This window comes from Arvicanthis niloticus, chromosome 10 (assembly GCF_011762505.2).
Source record: "Arvicanthis niloticus isolate mArvNil1 chromosome 10, mArvNil1.pat.X, whole genome shotgun sequence".
NCBI classification, from domain to species: Eukaryota; Metazoa; Chordata; class Mammalia; order Rodentia; family Muridae; genus Arvicanthis; species Arvicanthis niloticus.
Genome location: NC_047667.1, coordinates 65,672,270 through 65,695,046, shown reverse-complemented (window position 1 = coordinate 65,695,046; position 22,777 = coordinate 65,672,270). Strand labels below are relative to the sequence as shown.

General features: G+C 48.5%; 1 protein-coding gene across 2 annotated transcripts in view; it reads right to left on the bottom strand.

Moving 5' to 3' along the window:
- Kcnh1 (potassium voltage-gated channel subfamily H member 1) overlaps window positions 1-22,777 on the bottom strand; it is a 305,856-nt gene that overhangs the window by 6,226 nt on the left and 276,853 nt on the right. The window lies entirely within an intron of this gene.

The window sequence follows — 22,777 nt, the reverse complement described above, 5'->3', positions numbered from 1 at the left end:
CCTACTGGGCTAGCAGCTGAGCCCTGAGGACTCACACCTTGTCTTCTTCTGAGTGCTGACATGAGGTACAGAAAAGCATCTTTCCCACATCTTCATCTAGAGCACCTGTACCCTGTGCAGGAGACCTAAATCAGCCATGAATCTGTCCTAGGAGGTGTCTACAGGTCCTACAGGTCTTGGTAAGGCATGTGATGGCATGACAGGAGCATGGCCTTTGTGGTCAGACAAAGTGGTTTAAGCCCCAGAGTTAATAAGCCCTTGCCATGTGCCGTCAGATGGATGTCTTACTTCCAGGTCTTGACATCTTCACTAAAGTAGGAGACACGTACTTGTCAAACTGAGGTGACTGTGATAGCATTCAATTCTGTTGTCCTTGTTCCTTCAAGGACCCAGGTGCACATGAAACAGCCTGCCTTGCCTCCTCCAAGGGCTCTGGCCCAGCATTTTCTGATGATGGCACTCTTCACATGTGACCAACTAGAACAGTTTGCCAGACTCAACATGGAGAACCCTAAAAACAGAGAAGGCTTGGCACTGGTGACCACAGCTCTCCATGTCCCTGGCTGCTGCCCCTGCCATGACTTCTTGATCAAAGCATCTGTCACTTGGCTTCACTTCAAGGTCAATGGCAGGTGGGTGGGTGTCACACCATTGGGCTACCTGCATTTAGCCTGCAGTGCTCCCCAGTGGTGGCTTTCTGATCTGCTCTGGGTAGCCCTTCCATTTATTCTCAAGCTTGTCCTCACCTTCACTAGCTGTCATGCTAGTCCCTTTGTCCCTTCCTCAGCCCTGCCTCATGAGCTGACTAGACCTGGGTATTGGACAGGTCCTCAGAAGAATCCTGTCCACTCTAGAGGACCAGGGAAACCCAGCTATGGGCATCCAAGGACAGAGGGATGGAGATAGCAGAGCGACCATCACCTTCTCCCAGTGCTCTAGACGGGATGGATGGTGGTCCTTCAACATTCTGCCTCTGTACAGGTTTTGGTCAAGTTCATAAGTCTGAGGCCTAGAGCAAGCTGACCTCCTGCAGAGAGCCCGCCTCATCCCCCTGAGCTCGACCAAATTCTCTCACCTTGTAGCTCCTGTTTTGTGGTCACCCAACTCTGTACCTTACTCTCAGTCTTGCACACATCTTTTTTAGACATGGAGACACCTTGTACTGGCTGGTTTTGTGTCAACTTGACACAAGCTGGAGTTATCACAGAGAAAGGAGCCTCCCTTGAGGAAATGCCTCCATGAGATCCAGCTGTAAGGCATTTTCTCAATTAGTGATAACGGAGAAGGGCCTAGCCCATTGTGGATGGTACCATCCCTGGGCTGGTAGTCCTGGGTTCTATAAGAAAGCAAGATGAACAAGCCAGGAGAAGCATTCCTTCATAGCCTCTGCATCAGCTCCTGCCTCCAGGTTCCTGCCCTGTGTGAGTTCCTGTCCTGACTTCCTTCGGTGATGAACAGCAATGTGGAAGTATAAGTTGAATAATCCCTTTCCTGCTTCTTGGTTATGATGTTTGTGTAGGAATAGAAACCTTGACTAAGACACCCCTCTTCTGAAGAGAACAAAGACAGTGGCTGGATCAAGAGGATACAGATGAGAAATGGTACCATTGGAGTTAACTACTGTCTTAAATGTCTACAGTGTATCAATCCTGATGCCCCACCCCCCACCCCCACTCCGTGGCCTTTCCCAGGTGAGCTAAGTTGAGGAGTTTCACGTCTTCCTGAACAAGACACCAGTTGTTTGGATTCTCTCTCTCTCTCTCTCTCTCTCTGGGCTTAGAACAGGACTTTGCCTGTAACATTATCTTTGAACTTTAAGTTTCTTTCTTATCTCCTGACCTAAGAGAACAGTGCTTGTCCATTTTGTCCACGATTAGCTCTTAGGGGTGCCTAGGATGCTCTCAATTCATATCTGTAGAATAAATGAATGGCAGCAGTGAAACTGGTTAATAAGCCAGAGGGACAATGTATCTGACCTGGAAAGATGATACCACAGAGGTCACGGTATCGTAACAGGAGAGGGTTGGCTCAGAACACACTGCTACCCTGTGCAGAATGTCCAGGGCAGCCATTGAGGTTCCGATGAGCTGTGCTAAGACAGTGGAGGAGACTTATGCTGGCATCAGGAAGGCATCTCAAAACTCATCCTGGAAGGTTGCTCATCAGTGTTCAGATAAGCCTTTCAAGGCTTAATAGAATCCATAGTATGTGTTTGCAGGAAGGGTGGCCATGTTGTGCTCATCAGCTAACAGGCCCTGGGGCTCAGAGTCTAGGACTAACCCAGACAACATAATGAGAAGACGATCTGAGTTACCTCAGCACTCCAGCCTGAGCCTCTCCCTGGGATCCGGGTCTTCAAGTCCATACTTCCTGTTTGGAAGCCCCTGGCCTCTTCCACGGTGTCCTCATATAAAGGCCAGTGGCTGTCCATTTGCAGACCCCATCCCCACTAACAGGCAGGGGAACCAAAGTGCAGCCCTTGGACAGTAGCACTGCTCCTCCACCCCAGGGACGAGGCTAAGGAGGTCCTTCAGGCTGATGGGTGCTGGCCGCTCTGCTGATGTGCAGCTGAGGGCACGTTTCCATTTCAGCTGCTGCTTTGAAGTCATTAGTGGGATCTGTGCCAGCAGCCACCATGACCGTGCATTTTGACGAGCATTTTTAGATGGAGTAGACAGGAATGGCTGCGCACGACCGGTAACAATGAGGCCTAGGTTACCAGGCACAGCACTCAAGCATCTGCCAGAGACACTCACAGTCCCCAAGGCAGGAACACGCCTCAGCAATGGTGGCCAAGACCTCCAGCCCTGTAACTCACAATACCTTCTGTGCAGATAAGGCTGTGGTAGAAAGCATGGCTACCCAGCTCTCCCAGTGTTCTATGTGGCTTTTAAAGTGCTATTCATGGGATGGGAGGGTGCAGCTATGCGGGATGGGGGTGAGGGTGGGGTGGGGGTGCAGTTTCAATCTGTGCTTTATTGCAGGACTTTTTTGGAACCTGAGTGTGCAAATGTACCTTATGCATGTCTAAGAGGAAAACTGTATTCTTAGAATTTCTCTTATCTAGATTTATTTATTTTGTGTGTATGGGTGTTTTGCCTGCATGTAGACCTGTGTACCATGTACATACAGTGGCCAGAAGATCAGAAGAGGTAGCAGATCCTCTGGAACTGGAGTTACAGGTGGTTGTGGGCCACCACACAGGTACTGAAAGTAGAGCCTAGGTCCTGTGGAAGAGTAGTCAGTACTCTTTCCTACAGAGCCACCACCCACCTCTTATTAGGAAATAATCCTGATTATTATTCTTAATCCATTTCCCCAGATCCTCTTTCAAATGAGTGTTTCCTAGAATTTCCTCAGTCTATGGGGTGGAGTGTCCTCTGTATTTGTATAGTTTCCTGTCCCAGGCTGCATAGCTCCTCACTATTGTTAAGCCTTGGAGTTGAGGATAAGGGGGGTCTTCCCTGCAGATGCATTGCTCCATGAAGGGTGGGGTCTGCATCGATCCAAACTCTAAGACTCAGCTAATGTGGCTTTCGTGATATGGTCCTAGCTCAGCTCTCCCCCTCCCCTAGCACACGCCCCCTGGCCTTCAGCTTGCCTCCACTGTGATCTCCAAGACTGAACTGAGCAGTCATTCCCTCCAACCTTCCCTGGACTCTCCCCACCCAACATGGGCAAACACACCCCGATGGTGCCTCACAGCAGGCAGCCACGGTGTGTTTCTATCGGTCACTGCAACCCATGGTGAGAAACCCTCTCTTAGCTGGTCACGTTCTTCAGACAGAAGCTCTCTGAAGGCAGACACACCCATGTTTCCCATCTTTATCACCATTCTCAGCATCTACAGCACTCAATAAATAATTGCTAAGTCAATAAACATGGCAGTGCCTGAGTCAGGACCATTCCCAGTTCTGAAGCACATGCTCTGTATAGGATGTTATCCATAGGATAAAATCTGCTTCTGATGTGTGTGATCCAGTGGGGAGAGAGGACATGGCAGGTGGATTAATCCTGTATGCAGCATGCGGGTTCCCGAGGTGAACTGTAGTGTATAAACTCCCAAGGGACTTCTGTTGTTATCCCTTGTCATTTCAGACCCCCCTGCAACAGACTCTGTCATCTCCATCTGACTGGTTTACAGACTCTTCCATGACCTCAGTGTGCAGAAGGGGGGGATATTTAGAAGGACTAACTCATATTTTATTTTTTGCAATGAGGACAACTGATCTTGAATTTTCCATGGGCAGAGAATGCCTAGGGAACTTGATGACCAGAGGCCACATGCTGAGCAGGCAACCCTGAACCTGTCCCCTCTGCTGACTCCCCAGGTCCCATCAACTCAATGACAAGCTTCTCTCTGTGGGCTTCATTATAGGAATTCAAGAAATGTTTCCATGACCCTAGAAATTACTTTGGAAACTATTAAATAACTTCCAGCTTCCCCTCTAAAGGCAGTCAGTGGTTTTAATAATTTGTCCTATATAACTGTATTACAGCTTACATACTAAGCCGCAGAATGTTACAGTTTACATACTAAGCTATAGTATGTTACAGCTCAGGCCACCTATTTAAGAATGGTGGTTTAAGTGTTCCCCCCACAGGCTCCACTGTCTGTGGGACATGTCTAGTGGTCCTCATTTGACAGCACTGTTTTGGGGGAAGGCTTTAGGGGTGCAGCCTTGCCGGAGGGAGTCTATTACTAGGGCATCCTTTGAGAATTTAAACCTTTGCCCTACTTCTGGATCCCCTGTCACTTATGCTTGCACCTGATGATCTGAGCTCCCAGCTTTCTGCTCTGCCCTCCTTGTTTGCCACCAGCTGCCATTCCCTGCCACAGTGAAGTCTTTATCTTTCTGAAACTGTGAGCCAAAATAGACTTTCTCCAAAAGTCTCCTTTGGTTGTGATGTTTTCTCACAGAAACAGAAGAGCAACTGACAGTGCTTCCTGTGAGGTATGCATGCAAGAATCACCAGCGGCGTGTGACAACTGAGGGAGCTGAATCACTGGGCCTGCTCAATGTCACATGGGCAGTTAGAAGCAGAACTCTAGGGTGTAGCCTGTGCTCTTTCCTTCCCAAGAAACAAACTTAGAGACCGTTCTAAGAGAGAGGTACTTGGGACTATACAGAGACCCACAACCACTCACTGGAAGGACTGAGCTATGGAGACTGCCACCCCTCTGCTGGCAGTGATGGGCATGTCCAAATCCTTCCTGGGTCCAGCCAGGGTCCTTCTAGTTCATGAGAACATGTTTTCTTTTTCCTGATAGGCTAGGCATAGGAGGCCCAGGCTGAATGCTGTACATCCCAAGTCTTACTAACATTTTGGGAAACAGAGGAAGTCCTCAGAGCAGGGGTGGCCACTGTATACAATTCGTACATATCTGCATCCCTCTGAGACTGCACTGAGTCACGGCCTGAGCACAGGAGTTGGTTAATAAGTGATTACTGAGCTGAACTGAGTGACACACAGATCTGTAAGCTGCAAGGCTTTGTGAGAAACTATTTTTAACTTTATTTGAAAACAAATCAACCTCTTGTGGTCTGAGGTGAGTCAGGACAATCGACCACAACTTCTGGTCGCCTCAAAGGAGGGTCCACAAGGCTAGAGAGATGGAGAAGTCAATAAAGTGCTTTCACATAAATAAGAGGATCCAGGTTCAATCCCCAGCACCTACATAAAAAGACTGGATGTAATGGGGCCTGGCTGTAAACCCTCTGCTTGAAAGAGACAGGAGGATCCCTGGAGCTCACTGTCAGTCTAGACAACTGACAAACTCTGAGTTCAACAAAGACTTTATTTAAAAAAAAAAAGGTGGACATGACTGCATGCATATGGTCACACACATGTATGTTAACCCAAACATGTACTCAAACATGAACATGTATACACATCAATTATGTGTACATATGTACATACATATGTACACACACATACATGTGAGAAAGATCTAGCCACTCATTGATCTGACACCCACTGAAGTGACAGCTAAGACTAAGCCAGAGAGAGAAAGGCGACCCTCAAGGTCACTGTACAAGAGGGTCCCAGCCATACAAAGAGAGGAAAAGCAAGCCCTGGAGAGCAGTGGACCTCTGGAGCCTTGACACCACAAAGATGAGGGTCAGCAGAGTAGGAACATCAAGCTGTGGAATGATGGGTAAGACCCAGCATTTCTCAGTGCCTTCCGAGAGTAGGCTGAGTGCTTACAACTCGACCCAAGCTAGTATCTGTGAAGAGAGTCTCGCAGTTGGGAAAATGCCCCCATAAGACTGGCCTGCAGGCAAGCCATTTTCTTGGTTAATGCTTAAAAGAAGGGTCAAGCTCACTGTGGGCCGAGCTACCCCTAGGCACGTGGGCCTCAGAAGTATAAGAAAGCAAACTAGGTAAGCCGTGAGGAACAGGCCCATAAGCAGCAAGCACTCCTTCATGGTTTCTGCTTCAGTTTCAGCCTCCAGGTTCCTGCCCTGCTTAAGTCCTGGCCTTGGCTTTCCTCAGTGATGAACTGTGGCATGGAAGTCTAAGTTTGGCTAAGAAAGGGTTTATTTGGGTTTACATTTGGAGAGTGCCACCCATCACAACGAGGAAAGTGTGGAAGAGGCCACGGCTCACTGATGCGACAGCAGGAGTCAGAGGCTGGTTGCTTGTTCATGTCTTGGCTGATCAGGAAGCCAGGACTGATGCCTGCTGAGGAATCTAGCTTTCTAATGTCTTGTGTGTGTGGCCACAGCTCTTCCCCCAGGACACTGTGCACCTCTCTGCCTGCAATTCTCCCAAAACTTGCCATGTGCCACCTGGGACTTTCATGGTTTGTGTGTGTGTGTGTGTGTGTGTGTGTGTGTGTGTGTGTGCTCCAATGAATGTCCCAGCCCCTGGTCAGCCTGAAGAATGACTGAATAAGCTGAATGGCCCTTGCAATCATTTTTCAATAATTTTTCCCTAAACTTTGAAAACCTAGCTTGCTCTCTGAAGTGGACCACCCAGGGCTCAGGAGAACACGGTGACTACTTCCTGTCTGTGGAGCCCCTGCACAGAGGGCTCCTCTCACAGGGCATCCCCTTGAGGCAGCTCTCTCACACAGAGTGCTCCCTCCCTGCAGGGGTTCCTTCCACACAGCTTATTTTCATTATGTAGGTGGTTTTTCCCAGCACAGGGCAGCTCTGTTGCAGCAGAAAGCCCAGACTCCTCTCTCCCCAGGGCCAGGGCCAGTCTGGTGCTGGTTCAGGCTATACTGAGCCACAGAGTCGGGAAGTGGGGGGTGGGGGGACTAGGCCTCACCCATTCCCACAGCTAACAGGCCTGGGTGACGTAGCTCTCCGCATATCTCCCTCACCACAAGCCCTCCATCCGTAACCCTGCCTGGTTTTATAACAGAGCATAAACTATGAAGATTTACAAACTGAACCACTTAAGAACTTAAAATATGGACAAACAGACAGTAGACAGGCTGATAGGGAACAGTTGGCTGGACTCTGATTTTGAAAAAGTCACTTCTTAACCCCTTTAACTCATTACAGAATCAAATGCTATGCTTCCCCCAGCCCCCAACAGCCTCAGGAATGTTTTATTGCACAGAACTTTGGATGCTCTGAGCCTCCAGGAGCAGAGGAGGTACCAGAGAGACTGAGGCAGACCAGGTCAGCCAATGCTATCAGAGCTCAGACTGAAGTCTCAGGACCTGGTCCAGGGAGGATAAAGCAGGGCCTTGCCCTCCAGGGATGCCAAGATGCAAAAAGTCAGATGATGCACTCACAGATAAAGCATTGAGCAAGCTGGGGGAAGGGAGACTCCTGAAGTCAACATCAGTGATGGCAGCTGTGTGAGTAATGCTCTTATCATTCAGGGGTGACCATGGTCCCCAAGTCTCAGTTTCCTTATCTGTCACAGTGGATAATACATCTTCTAGGGATATCACTGGGATCGAGTGGGATACTTGCTTGTGATGGTTTGAATATGCTCAGTGCGGGGGGGTGTGGAGTGTGTGGGGGGGAGGGGGGCGTGGCACTAATTGGAGGTGTGGCCCTGTTGGTGTAGGTGTGTCACTGTGGGTGTGGGCTTTAAGACCCTCATCCTAGCTGCCTGGAAGCCAGTATTCTGCTAGCAGCCTTCAGTTGAAGATTCAGAACTCTCAGCTCCTGTACCATGCTGGATGCTGCCATGTTCCCACCTTGATGATAATGGAGTGAACCTCTGAACCTGTAAGTCAGCCCCAATTAAATGCTGTCCTTATAAGAGTTGCCTTGGTCATGGTGTCTGCTCCCAGCAGTAAAACCCTGACTAAGACATTGCTCAATAAATGCATTAGCGATCATTTATCTTTATGGGGGTGACCCTGGAGATGAGTCTAGAAGGCTGAGCTAGAAATAGGATACAAGGTGAGGGATTTGGGTGAGGGTGTCCTATACAGGGGACAGCACATGTCAAGATCCCACACTCAGGTCCTAGAACTGTGTGGAGTGTGACAGGTGTCCTCTCCTGCCACCCTGACAGCAGAGAGGGTGTTTGAGTGATGAAATGTAGTCTGAAGAAGAAGGTCATTCCCAAGGTCACAGAGTATCTGTCTGGCTCACATCCTAGGCCTCTCTGCTTAGGAATGCCAGAGATTTGGGAAAAGGAAAAGGTTCTCTTAGGATACGTGCATCACTTCCTTTACAGAAGCCCCGTCCTCCAATGTGATGCTGTCTGAGGGCACTAGCAAGGCACACCTTTGGGAGTGTCTGTGAGGGTGCTTCAGGAAGGATTAACTGAGCAGGAGATAAATTCTGAATGTGGGCAGTGCCACCTCCTGTGCTGGGGAAAAGAAAGGTGGGGGATAAGGAGAAAGCCAGGTGAGGGCCAGAATCCCCCTGTTTCTGCTTCCAGATCTGCAGAGACTTGAGCAAGCAGCCTTGCTTGACCACTCAGTGACACTCTGAGGAGAGTGGTACCATCCTTTCATGGTTGCACACCTGGTTTCTGAGAAAGATGAACCCTGGAGGTCTTCCACTGTCAGACCACAGATACACTAGATGCTCTGTCTTCTGGGACATAAGGTAGCCAAGGCTAGGACAGACAGAGAGCATGCCCTTGATGTTCTGTACTGATGATGCTCTCCTGGGTCACTGGGTTAGCCCCAGACAAAATTGAAACCTTCCCTGTAAGTGACAGTCAGCCATGGGTGTGCTTTGGGATTGGTGCGCAGGGAGGAGATGGCACCATCATGCAGGAGCCACAGGCCTGGAACTCTTCACTAGAGGTGACATTTGTCACTCTTATGCTTTATGCTCTCCAAAGTAATCATGCATTGTGGTTTCAGAAACATGTGTCCACTTGGAACCTCGGGATATGGCTGTATTTGGAATTTTTTTCAGATGTAAGTTAAGGAGTTTGAAATTACCCAATTCTGCATTAGAGTAGGCTCCAAACCCTGTGATGGATTTCCTTGTAAGGGACCCAGAGGGAAAGGCTGTGGGGATGAAGGTGGACACTGGAGCGAAGGATGGACCACTATAATCAGAAGCAATAAGAGGCCTGGAGTAGATCTCCCAGACTCCAGAAAGGGAGCAGCACTAGTGTTGGACTTGTTGCTTGCAGAGCCTGGTGACAGAATTGGTTCTGTTGTTTAAGACACGCAGTGGTGGCACTGTAGGTGACGCTCACCAGAAACCACAGCACAGGTTTCCTTTACACCTTTCCTTGTGATCATCTTTTGGGTGTCCTCGTCTAAAGCTTGGGTCTGAGGTCTCTGGTGTCAGCATGGAACCTTAAGCACCTAAGAGCCCGTAGAGATGCTGGCAGGAGCCCAGGGCAGGTTCTTGCCCTACTATGCTGGCTGCAGAGCTCAAGGGAGTCATTTGTTCTTTCTAAGCTTTGGTTGTTTATATATGATGTGCTTCTTTAATGCCACCCAAAGGAGAGTCCCAGGTTGCTGAGTGGAGGCACCCAGTCCTCACCTTCTCCATAAGAACTGGAGTAGCAGGTATTATTGCTGTGTTCAGGTAAGTGACCACAGGAAAACCCAAGCAGGACAGGGCATAGGCAGGGACTTGTGCCTAAGCTTGGAGCTCATGCTGGGCTCTGCACTGAACTTCCATGAGGGCCACTGAGCTTATGCTCAAAGAGGAGTTGTGACTGGGGCAGAGACTTGAGACAGCCTCACCGATCTCTCTTCAGTCTTGGAATACACAGGTGCATTTGTTTTCAAAGCCAGGCTCCCCAGAATAGGTAGCAAGAGTAACAACAGGTCTGCTTAAACACATGTTCACATAGACCTGGAGGCAGACAAAGAAGGGCTGAGTGCCACCCCTGCCATTGCTGTTTGCTACCCTGGTGGGAACTTGGTGCCCTCCTGTCGGCTGATGATCAGGATTAAGGGCCAACCCCTCCCTGAAAGTGTCTGGCCACACAGTCTGCCAAATGCAACCACATATCAGGCAAGCTATACTCACACCAGAAATACTCATTGGAGCATCTGGGCAAAGTGGCACTTCAGGTTTCAAGAAGCAGCTGATGTGACATTAGAATCTTGGGGTGCTCGTCAATGTGGACAGGTTCCTTCTGCCTCTCTTGATCTGTGTTTATTTCCATGTGCTGTGCTATCCTCTTGGGTCCATAGCACATGGGTTCAGCCTGCAGACTCCGCCTCTCTTCTCTAAATGTACACAGTGGCTACAGTTCTGAATCCATTGCAGACAAGAAGGCCAGAGTATCCACTCAAGGATTAGCCTTGGACACTGCAGTGGACGCAGAGGTGCCCACTGGGCAAGGATCGGGACAGACTGGCTCTTGGGTCTCATAGGCAACCTACTCTACAAATGTGATGCTGTTAGTGGGGGATGGGCCTCAGAAACCAGCTCCATCAAGGCAAGCTCTACCCATAGATGAAACGACTACCCCAGCTGGGTCTTTGAGAAATCCCTAGGGATCTGTGGGCAAAAAGGACCTAGGGATGTAGAATTCAGGCCCAGCCCCAAGAGTACAGGGTACCTGAGAGGGGCAGGGACCCCAAAAGAAAGTCCAATGAATGATGACATACTGAGATGAAGGGGAGGCAGGGGACTGACTTGTAGAAAATCCTCAGTGGGAAGAAAACTGAGAACAAGAAGGAGCAGAAAAGGGACGAGAGATGCTAACACGTCAGAGAGACGAGCCCTGGCTTCTCCTCATCTGAAGAGGATGTGCTGGAGCCAGATCGGGGAATGGCAACAGCATTGATCTAGTCTCCAGTTGCTGCTTGAAGCATTCTGTATGTGTGAATGCAACAGGCTGCAGAGCACCTGAGGCAGGGTGTTAATGGTGATGGAGCTGAGAGGGTGACAGAGGCTGGTCACACTCTGACACTCAGGCCTGTGGGTTGAGCTCTATCTGCATCCATCTCAGAGGGGTCATGGGCAGCTGCAGCTTCCTCTCTGCATCTCTCTGGGGAAACAAGGACTACGCACCTTCTGTGAGGGTGGGCTTGCTTTCCTCTCTGCCATTATCACCTCCTCACTCCCTGTATCACAGACCCATATAGTCTTCAGGGGTCTCCACCCACACGCTCTGCTTCTCCATTTCGGACTTGTCTTCTCTCTCCAAAGTGTGTATTTCTGTACCATTCTTATACCCATTGTGGAGAGATCAGTGTCCTCTGCTGGATGGCCAATGAATGGATGAGGTCCAGAAGACACAGTGCCCACTAATGGTCATTGACACTGTGTCTGCCCTCTGTCACACTGACCTTAAAATCTTGCCTTCCTGACACTGAGAATGTGGCTCTTGCGTGTCACTGACTCAGTGGAAGGGACAGCCTTATAACCTGGTTAAAGGACTAGGGGTAGTTAGTTGCATGAGGGAATCAGAGCCCTCAGACTGACTGGCTGTACCAGGCAGCACTATGCCACACAACCAAAAACGTAGGAATCAGAGATGTTGTTGAAGGAGAGTCTGCTATCTTGGCAGGACCTTTCAGGTCCTGCATGTCATCCAGTGCCCAGCTCCCACATACAGTTCCCAGCAAAAACGCTGTGTCTTTACTTTCGGCTAATACTAGTTTAGCTACAAGACCTGTGGCATATGCTGTAAATGGGAAATGCTCCTACAGGCTTATGTGGTTCACCCTTTCATCTCCAGCAGGTGGCGCTGTTTTGGAAGGTTCTGGAAGCTTTGGTATATAGACCTAACAGCTATGGAGGAAGGGGTTGCTGGGAAGGAGAGAGAGTTATGTGGGTTGTAGATCGAGATGGTTGTAATGTCAATTTGTCGCAAATTAGAATCATGTAAGTTGGAAGCCTCACTGGGAAGGCTGCCGTGCGTGCGTGCGTGCGTGCGTGCGTGCGTGCGTGTGTGTGTGTGTGTGTGTGTGTGTGTGTGTGCCTCTGTAGCAGCCCAGATAGAAAGCACACGGCAGGATGAAGAACCTTTAGCACCCTTGGCCTATGGTCTTGCTGCGAGATTGAGTTGATTTTCTCTGTAGTTCTGTGGATGATTCCTTCACTGATGTAGTGTTTCCAGGCTTCCATCATGGACTAAGGACCAGCAGCTCTTGGGAACCTTCCAGGTTTTAGTGCTAGACTGGAATTTCCCAGACACCCAGCCTTATGGACTGAACAACTAATGGGTTGTCTCTCCACTGCTGTTACTATTGTAACATAAACCAATTAATACGCACACACATACACACTCACATACACTCACATGCACACACATACATACTTATACTCTTTCTCCATACACACTCTCTCTCACACATTCATACACACAATCATATTCACTCACACACACTCTTATACTCACACTTACATTTATTCCACACTCTCATACTCACACACACACTCATACTCTTATCTCCATATGCTCTCTCACACTCATGTACACACTCATATACTCACACACTCTCACATGTACACACATATACACACTCATTCTCTTTCCACACACATATACTCACATATGCTCACTCACTCTTACATGTATACACATATACACACTCATTCTCTTTCCACACACATATACACACTCATTCTCTCTCCACACACATATACTCACATATGCTCACTCACACATTCACAAGCACATATACATTCATACTCTCTCCACACTCTCACACACACTCACATACACTCTCACACTCAGGCACACGCACTTACTCTTTCCCTCACACACACTCATACACATACTTACAGTCACTCACAAATTCATGTATACACTATACTCTCTCCACACTATCTCTCACACTCACATATACTTGCACATGCTTTCACACTTACGCACATTCACATATTTATACTCTAATCTTAAACACTCGCATTGGCACACTCACACACATACACATTTATACTCTCCCCCACACGCACACACACAAACACATACACACTCATTTCTATTGTATTTCTTTCTCTAAAGAACCAACCCTATTACAATGGTTCTCCGTTTCCTAATCAGCCAAGACATGAACAAGCAACCAGCCTCTGACTCCTGCTGTTGCATCAGTGAGCCGTGGCTTCTTCCACACTTTCCTCATTGTGATGGGTAGCACTCTCCAAATGTAAACCCAAATAAACCCTTTCTTCACTAAATTAATTCTGACAGGTAGTTTATCACCCTGTTGAGAAAAGAAACCAACATAGATACACAGCACAATTTATTTTTCCATCAATTTCATGAACCTATTGTTCCTCTAGTTTAACTGCATGAGACGCCAGGATTGAAGATGACGCACACTGACTTCTAAGCCCTGAGTGAATCTGTGTCTCTCTTGGAGATTTATTTACTTATTTGCCCCCAAAGTTCCAGCACCTCTCAATTATATGCTTTGATATGGATTTCATTCAAGCAGGTGACTCAAGCATCAATCTGATGGTCTGGCAAGCCGAGGACTCTTCTTCAGTTCTGAAGTATTGTTTAGTTTGATGCTTTTCTTCTCGCCTTTCTGCCTCGACTTTGAAGTTCCATGAGCAGCGTGTGATGTGCACGGATGTCTCCATTCTCTCCCACTCCCTCCTTCCCCTCCTGCCCTTTCCCATCAATCTCATCTTTTTATTACTCTCAGAAAAGATCCCTCTGACTTATCTTCCAGGCTTTGGGTTGTTTTACATCTCTGTGACATGTTATTTTCCAAAACACAAAGCTCTGTCTTATTTTTGATCATTTCTTTTCATAGGGAACCATTTCGTTCCATAGATACGTCTGTTATATGTGCTCATTTGAGCATTTTTATCTTGCTGTCTGTGTTAGCACCCACCAAGGTAAGTGAGCTGAGGATGTGAAGCCAGGGCTCCCCCTGAAGCTCAGAACATCAGGATAACCCCGTGAGTTTAGTGCTGAGGTTTGCCTCCAGCCTCTACAGTCATTTGTGCTCAAACGCTACAGTTTTAGTGAGTTTTAAATATATAATATATATAACTTACTTTAGTTAATGAATGCATTTTAAATTTTAAGTGGATGTATGTGTGTCTACTTGAGTTTATGTGGATGCATCACATGTGTGTGTGTGTGCGTATGCATGCACTGTTTTCATAGAAGCCAGAGGGTGTCAGATTCCCTGAACTAGAGCTACAGATCATTTTGAGCCTTCTGATTGGGTACTGGGAACCTCACTCGGGCCCTGTGGAAGAGCTGAGCCCTCTCCACATCTCTCAGGCTGGAAGATTAGAGTTTTGCAGGAGAAAACAAAGAAACAGACATAATTCTTCTTTTAAGCTCCTACGCCCCTCCCCCACCCCTACTCCACCCTGCGTTGACATAGTATAGAAGTTATACATCTCTGTATAGCTTCTCACCTTTCCTAAACCAACTGCCACTTCTGCTTACTTCTTTTTCAAAAATTTGTTTAAAAGCATCTTTCTGTTACATTTCCCCCACATTTTATTTTAACCCTAAGAGCTTTTGACTAAGCAAAACAAAGCAAAACAAGTCTTGTATAATTCTATTTAGTTTCCAGGAAAGCAAAGATAGATGACCTGGGTCTACTGACCCCAGGTTTCACAGTTTTGTTATTTAAATGTTTAAAAGGCCGACTGGAGTCCTTTTAAACTAAGTACCCAGAAATCATAAAGTATAAATAAATATTTTAGTTAAAAGACAACAAAATACAAAAATGTATTTATAATTGATAAGCCAAAAAATTGCTTTTAGAAATTGATAAAGAAGAAAGCTTTACTATTCCAGTTTTTAAATGCGTTCAAAGATGGTAAAAGGCCACAGAAAAGGAAATATAATGGTGGCTTAGCACAGGAAAAGACGCTCAGTCCCACTCAATAAGGGAAAATTAAAACCAGTCCCAGGCACACCTGCTGAAGTGTAACAGCTCGCATTGTGGGCGAGGTAGCCTCGAAGCGAGCATCTCACAGGGCATTGCCAGAAATCTTTGAAACCTCCCAAACACCCATTCCCCATCTGTACCGTGGGTAAGGACGTCTACTTCCTAGGGTGACTGTAAGAAAGGGGCACGTGAGTGCTGACACAGAACAGGTGTTACTACAGAGGGCATCGATGCTGCCTTCTGAACGCTGCCCTGTGCTGGCACAGTTAACGCCCACTACAACACCTGTGTGATTAGTCCCCCGTTCAAGTGCCCTTCCTTGAGCTTGACATCTCAGTGTACAATTCCATTAGGAACCAGCCCAGCCCCTAAGCAGGGCACAGACCAGCAGCTAAGATGACCCAGGCAGGGAGAAGACAGAGGTTAACAATGGTTCTCCAAGCTGAAAAGCAGGAACATCCCTGTCATGTGGCAGCAGTTTGGGAGATGACATATCACTTGGGGGCTATGACAGGCTCAGATGTTAGTTTAAGGAAGCAACACCCAGACAGGCAGAGGCACCCTTGACTGGGCAGATACCATAATGCAAGACCCTTGGGTCAAGGGTGGGAAGCTTCTGGGGCCACCTGAAACCAAGTCTGAAGTGCAGGGGTCCTTCCTGCTGAGAAGTCTAACGGAAGTGAGACAGGAGCAGCCTGCCCTGTCTCAATAGGAGGAGGGACCGTGGCTTCCTGGTCATTTAGATGTTTAGGTTATCATCTGCAACCCCAGTGATGATCTCCAGCCAGGGAGATTAGACTGGGCCTGACACCATCCTTCCGCCAGCCACTCCTGGCTCTGCTCTTTTGTTTCCACGCATGGCTAGAGCCAGAGGGGGTCTCTACTTTCCAGAATGCTATGCCCCAACCCACCATTAACAATAGACAACAGGCATTTGCTGGTGTTTTCTACTAGACAGGAGCCTGGCACACACATTGCCTCCTTTGAGACTGGGGCACGGGCAAGCCTTCTTCCCTTGAATAAGGAGTACACAGGAAGCAAGGGAAGGGAGGCCGGACCCAGGCTCCTCTGACTCTCATGCTGCTCTGTGCCTCAAAGTCCACATCTTCAGGGGCCATGTCTGGGCTTAATCAGCTAATGGGCAACTGCATACACGTGTATCCAATTTTGTCTAATTAAATCCATTCCAGACTCCTCTCCAGACATGAAGAATAGCTGGTCAGGACCCTTTCTTCCCACAAGCGATGTATCCAGAGTACTCTCTACCCTGCTGCAAATCCAGGATCCTCCTCCCTCTGTGATCAGCCAGGGTTTGGGACATGGGATGGAAAAAGGCTGGGGAGGGAAGGGACAGATGGAGGCTAGGAAGAAGGGTGGGTGGAGGCTGGGGTGGAGGTGGATGAAGACTGGGGAGAGGTAGGTAGATAGAACCTGGGGAGCGGGTGTAGTTGGAAGCTGAGGAGGAGGGTGGATTGAGCCTGGGCGTGGCATCTGTTCTAGAAATGGGCATTTATCTCACTTGGAGCTGTTAACTTCATACTCCTGTTACCATTTCCTATCATGCTAAGGGTAGGGGATTAAAAATAAGTAAAGATAGCTTCCAGAACCTTGGACCTCTTCCTGGGACTTTAACTTCACTATAGTAACCTATAAAGATCTGTGACCAAGCTGACAAACGACGGTCCTGGAGTGAGCTACAGGTAATGGTGGTCTCTGTCAAGTGGCCAGTGACAGGCTCTTCCCCGGCTGCAGGAAACTCTGTAGCTGGTCCAGAGATGCCAAAAAGTCATCCTGGCCCAGAGCTAGATATTGGTGGCTTCAGTCTCCATAGCCAAAGTCGTGTGGTTCAGAAAGTAGAACGAGCCCTTAGGTAACAGCTCTGTAGCCCCAGGACCCTTGCTACTCTCATTCCTTGAGCTGCAGGGCAAGGTTTACCTCAGGCTGTGTCTTAGAATCAGCTCTGACTCCTTCCCTTGTTCCCAGGTTCTATGCATATCTGCCATTGTATACTGTCTCCAGCTCCTACAGCACCCCTAAGCAGTACTACCCACTATAATTATAATCAGCACTGGTGCCATCACAGGACACCAAGGAGACATGCCAGGTTCCTCCCATACTGTATTCTAGCTAACCCCCAGGACACCCTGTGGAGGGGCTCCTTTCACCAGCCCATTTTACAGATGCAGAAAATGAGACTTGAGCAGGTGAAGGGGAGAACCTGGGCCAAGGCTAGTGTTGGCTTCCAGACTCCATCCTTTTGCCCATCAGCATGGCTCCTCACTATGGCTGGTGGTGTTCATACTGAAACCTGCCCTCCATAAAGGCTTCTGGAGAACACAGGAGGGAAGTGTTTGCTCCAGTCCCCCCAGCAGTCAGCCTGCAAACACACCTGGGCGGGGCATGATCCCTGTGCTTGTGAAAGGCCCCAACTCACCCGCAGCCACTGCTGAGCTAAGGGACAGCACACACCTTTCATAGTGCAGGAGGTGAAAGCTAACATGAAAGAAGCAATGCACACAAAGCGTCTAATAAGACGAGCCTTTGATTTAATGATTCTCTAGGGTCACATGAGCCTCAGCAACTGACTCAATGCAGGTTTGATGGACACCTAATGACTTAACTGTAAAAACACTGCTGTTGCTGATGCTGAAATGACCTGGTATTACAGATGGGGAAACTGAGGCCCAGAGCAGGGCACTGATGCCTCCAGCTCCCCGGTCAGAAACAGGTAGCCTGGCCCAGGGGTGGAGTGGGGGAGCAGTGCTCCCCTTTCAGTCTCTTCTCACACAGATCTTACTAGACAGCTGAGCCAAGCAGAGCCAGCCGCTCTCGCCACCCACTTTGGGCAGGCCACCTGCCTCAGGCAGCACTGCAAATTTCATGTTGCAGAGGAGAAAAGTGAGACTCAAGGGTGTGCCAGCCAATGATGAAATACCTGGAGGGTTGGAGGAGGTTCTTGACTGGCACAGCCTGCTCTGTAAACTCATATGTGACAAGTGTCATTGGAAGATTGGGTGCAGAAGAGAAAGCCTGCCCCCGTTTTCTGGAGACTCAGTCTAGGAGAGAGCAGGTGTGTGTGTGTGTGTGTGTGTGTGTGTGTGTAGGGGTGATATAGAGGTATGTGTCAGTACAGGTATGTGTGTGCATGGCTATCTGTGTATGTGGAAGTATGTATGGGTGTATGTATGTATGTGTAGGGTATATGTGAGTATTTTGTGTAGCTATGTATATGGCTGTGTGTATGTTTGTGGGAGTATACACAGGTATGGAAGTACAGGTATGTGTGTAGGTGGGTATATGTGTATATATGTGGAGATGTGGATATGTATGAATGTGTATACTGTGTATATGTGAGAGATGTTTTATATGTATGTGAGTACAGATATTGTATGTGGAGGTTGCATGTGTGTACGAATGTGGGGTATATATGAACATGTGCAGGTATGTATGCATATGTATGCATGTGCATATAGGTATGTGTATGCATGTATATAAGTGTGTATGTGCAATCATGTCTATATAGCTGTGTGTAAACACAGGGGTTATGTGGGATAGCCATGTGTACACAAAGGTGTGTGTAAATGTGGGGGTGTATATATTGGTATGTGTGAGTGCAGGTCTATGTGTTCATGACTGTGTATGCATAAGTCTGTGTATGTATATAGGGGTGTACATGGGTGTGTGTAAGTGCAGGTATGTATGTCTTTGTATATGGATGGGTGTGTGTATGTGTGCAAGTACAGGAATAACTGTATGATTGTGGGCTTTGTGTATGCACAGGTGTGTGTATGTGGGGTCTATATGAATAAATGTGTGTGTGTGTGTGTGTGTGTACGAATGCATGTGTATGCATGTACATGCATGCATTCAGGAGCACACCATGACTGCTATGGAAAAGCACTGAGGTCAGGTTCCATGTTTATCACTGCAGGACCAACACCTGGGAGGGGCTGGTGGGATGAATAAGTGCACTGGGCCCAGGATGGTGAGAAGCCGGGCAGACAGCAGGCCCCCAACCTACCCAGTGTCCCCACTCTGCGGTGAGATCTCTGACCCATCCCCAGCACAGAGAAACTGGAAACTTTCGTCACCAGTAGGTATCCATAAGTCTGCCTGTAATGTAGCAGGTGGGCATTCAGCCTGGCTTGACCTGAGTCTCTTCCCAGAGAGATCTATTTACATCAAGAACACTTGAAGGACAGGGACTGCTTGGCAACTGCTGGCAGCAAAAGCCCCAAACAGACTGCCCAGCCCCGCCACTCTGCTCTCTATAAAGTCAATAAAGAGGCCAAGACTCCAGTGAGGCAGATCTCAGTGTGCATCCTCTGGGAGCTGCTGGCTGCACAAGGCTCTGGTCGGGTGGGGACAGACCAGGGTTACTTGGCCACTTCCACACCCCTGCAAGCAGTGTATTCTAAGGGACCCTCAGCCCTAGGAGAGATGGAGACTGTTCAAAAGGCCATCGGTGTGTCTGCTCCTTGGGACAGAAGCAAAACACCATCACAGCTGCCTCTCAGAACGTCAGCAGAATCTATCCAGGCCAATTGTCAGGCTCCACAAACAGGCTTCCCTCAGCAGTCACCACACCCAAGTGTGTCAAGGTGTCAGGCTGCTATGTGATCCAAGATCATAGTAACGCCCACACAGACACAATCACATGTCATACAGACAACGCATCCAGGCCCAGACACCGACCCTTTGGGGTCTTCCTCTCTCCACAGACTCCATATTCACACTAGTACCTTCATCCCATCTGGATCCTGGACCTGCTTCCTTCAGCCCAGGCTGCTCCTGCCCTCAGCCCCTACCACACACTCCAACCTTCCCTCTGCTGAAAAAGCTTTAAGAATGGCCTTTCCTCCAGGAAGCCTTCCCTGATCACCTCAGCCGGAGGAGTAAAACCCTGTCCAAACAGCTTTGCCTTGAATTATCTCTGACTTGAATATTAGAGCTCTCTCCGCTCTGTCAGCTCCCTGAGGCAGACACATAATACATGTGTTTTATAATGGTATAAGGAAGCTCTGAGGCCAGTCTCCACATGCAGGATTTGTTCGTGTCTACATTCCCCCACAGGGCTGATCAGAATTCCTGGTACACCGTGGGTGCTCAATAAAAGCACCTGGTACCCAGCAGGTGTTTAATAAACATCTTCAGCATGAAGGGACACACAGCCTTCTTCCTCATATGTGATGTGCATGAGAGGGAGGAGGGAAGGCTTTGTGGCCTGTTTCTCCTTTGCTTCACTTCTTCTTGTGGCTGGTGGACAGACACTGGTGTATCTGCTTTGTAGCTAGCTAGTCATTGAGCAACAGAGTAACTGCGTGAAAGAGGGGGTTAGCAGCCAAAAGAGAAAAGTAGCAGCGAGTTGTCTAGGTGCTTTCTTCTCAGGACCTGCTCCAATGGCAGCACCCTCCAAGACGAGTCCCTTGGAAGTAAGGCTGGAACCAAGAGAAGAGACTCCAGTCCTTCCTGAACAAGCTTTGTGTGAACAGGAAAAAGCTTTGTGTGGTCCCTGTGTATTGAGGTTTCTTAGCACCTAGCCGCAACAAGAGTTCCAGCACGATTAGGGAGATGGAAAGGAGCCAGGCCTTGGTCCCGAAGGAGGGCACCAGACCCAAATTACCCAGGACCTTAGAGTTATGCATAGCTGAGCAAAGGCCCAGGTGGCTATCCTGAGGATAAGTCAGAGGCAGAAATCTCCAGCAGGCAAGGTTTCTGTGATGACACTGGTCTCTCTCTCTCTCTCTCTCTCTCTCTCTCTCTCTCACACACACACACACACACACACACACACACACACACACAAACCTATGAGGACCTATTAGACTTTCTTCTCTGCAAACTGGCTACCCAGGAATCCTGAGGTCCACAGTAACAGAACATTTCCTTTCTGTGCCTGAATGTTTAACAAAACAGTAAACATCACTAGACCTTGTATTTACACAGTGACCATCATTAACCATTCTTCTATTTACATTCCTGTAAACTGCGCCTTTAAGCTTGCTGATTGCCCAGCTTGCACGCAGTTCCTTTCCTTTCTCCAAGGGGAAGGAACAGATTGGCTTTGTCTCACCCGGCATCGACTCTCCCACCAAGGCTGAAAGCCCAATGCCCAAGGCTGCATGCTGACATATGACATCATTTAGACTAGGCTGGCTCTGTTCTGGGAAGACGTCCTCCTAGGACAGCAGAGGCTTACTGTGAAACATCCACATTCCCAAACTCTAAGTGAGAAGTCTTGGTCGGGTAACTTCAACATCTGGACTGCTGGTCAGTCCCCCACAACATGGCTGTCATTTCAGGATTGGTTGGGGAAGCATTTGTAATTGGGGACTCCGTAGTCATGACTGGTGCAGGTCCATGGGCAGAGTGTGGACAGAGGACATACTGTTGCCTCATTTTCTCATATCCACCAGAGGACAACCAGGGATCATCTCAAGGCTGCTGCCATCTGTTCCATAGTGATAACTTCACAATACTGGCTGTTGGCACCAGCCTCTGGATGCACCCGTGCTCTCCCACACTCTGCACTCCGACTCAGGCTCCGCTCAAGCTGCCCTAACTCTAGAACGTCCTTTGGTCTTAGCTGCAGCCCTTGGCTCATGGAAGTCAACCTGGCCCATTTTTAGCCAAGAATCTGTTTCTGTCCAGCCCTGAATCCTTTCATGAATGATGGAGAGGCCAGTGTCATCACAGAAACCTTGCCTGCTGGAGATTTCTGCCTCTGACTTATCCTCAGGATAGCCACCTGGGCCTTTGCTCAGCTATGCATAAACTCTGAGGTCCTGGGTAATTTGGGTCTGGTGCCCTCCTTTGGGACCAAGGCCTGGCTCCTTTCCATCTCCCTAAATTGCATTTCTGTTCTAGGCTATGCCTATTAGGTAGGTTAGTTTTGGCTAGGAGCCTATGGTACCTCCTTCATTTCCCGGCTGGCCCAATGTGACTGATAATTGGCTTTTCTTTAAAACAATTCACAAAAACAAACTAACAAGAGCATCTGTGAGCTACATGTCAGCCACACCTCTTTTTCCAGCATGCAACACCCTGCCTTCCATTCTGTCAACCGGTGCTTTTCAAAGAGAGGGGCAGCTACTTACAGTCCCTCCAAGAAGCCTTCGCTCATCTTCCCAGGACACCTAATTATCCCTGCATCCAAGACAAGCACCTCTGCTTAAACTTCCAATGGGTCATAGTCACACCTGCATGTTAGGACACAGACCCACGCACACAGCAGTAACTAAAACAGATCTCTCTTGGTGTACTCAAGGTAGCCTGTTCTCAAAGACTGGAATGTTCAGAAGGCCAGTACACAAAGTCCATTCTCTTCAGAACCAAGAAGCAGACCTGTTTCCTGGAAGCTGTAAGGGCTCACAAACTCTCCTGGGTTTTAGGAGGATTCTCACAGCTGAGCTGTGCCTACTGATCCCTTCTTCCAACCCACAGACTGCTCCTCTGTGGGGAGCCTATGGGAAGGGACCTGATGTCCTCTGTCAGAGGAGGCTGTGAGGATGTAGCATGTTGGAGTGAGAACATCGGGCTGTGTTCAGCTCTTCCACT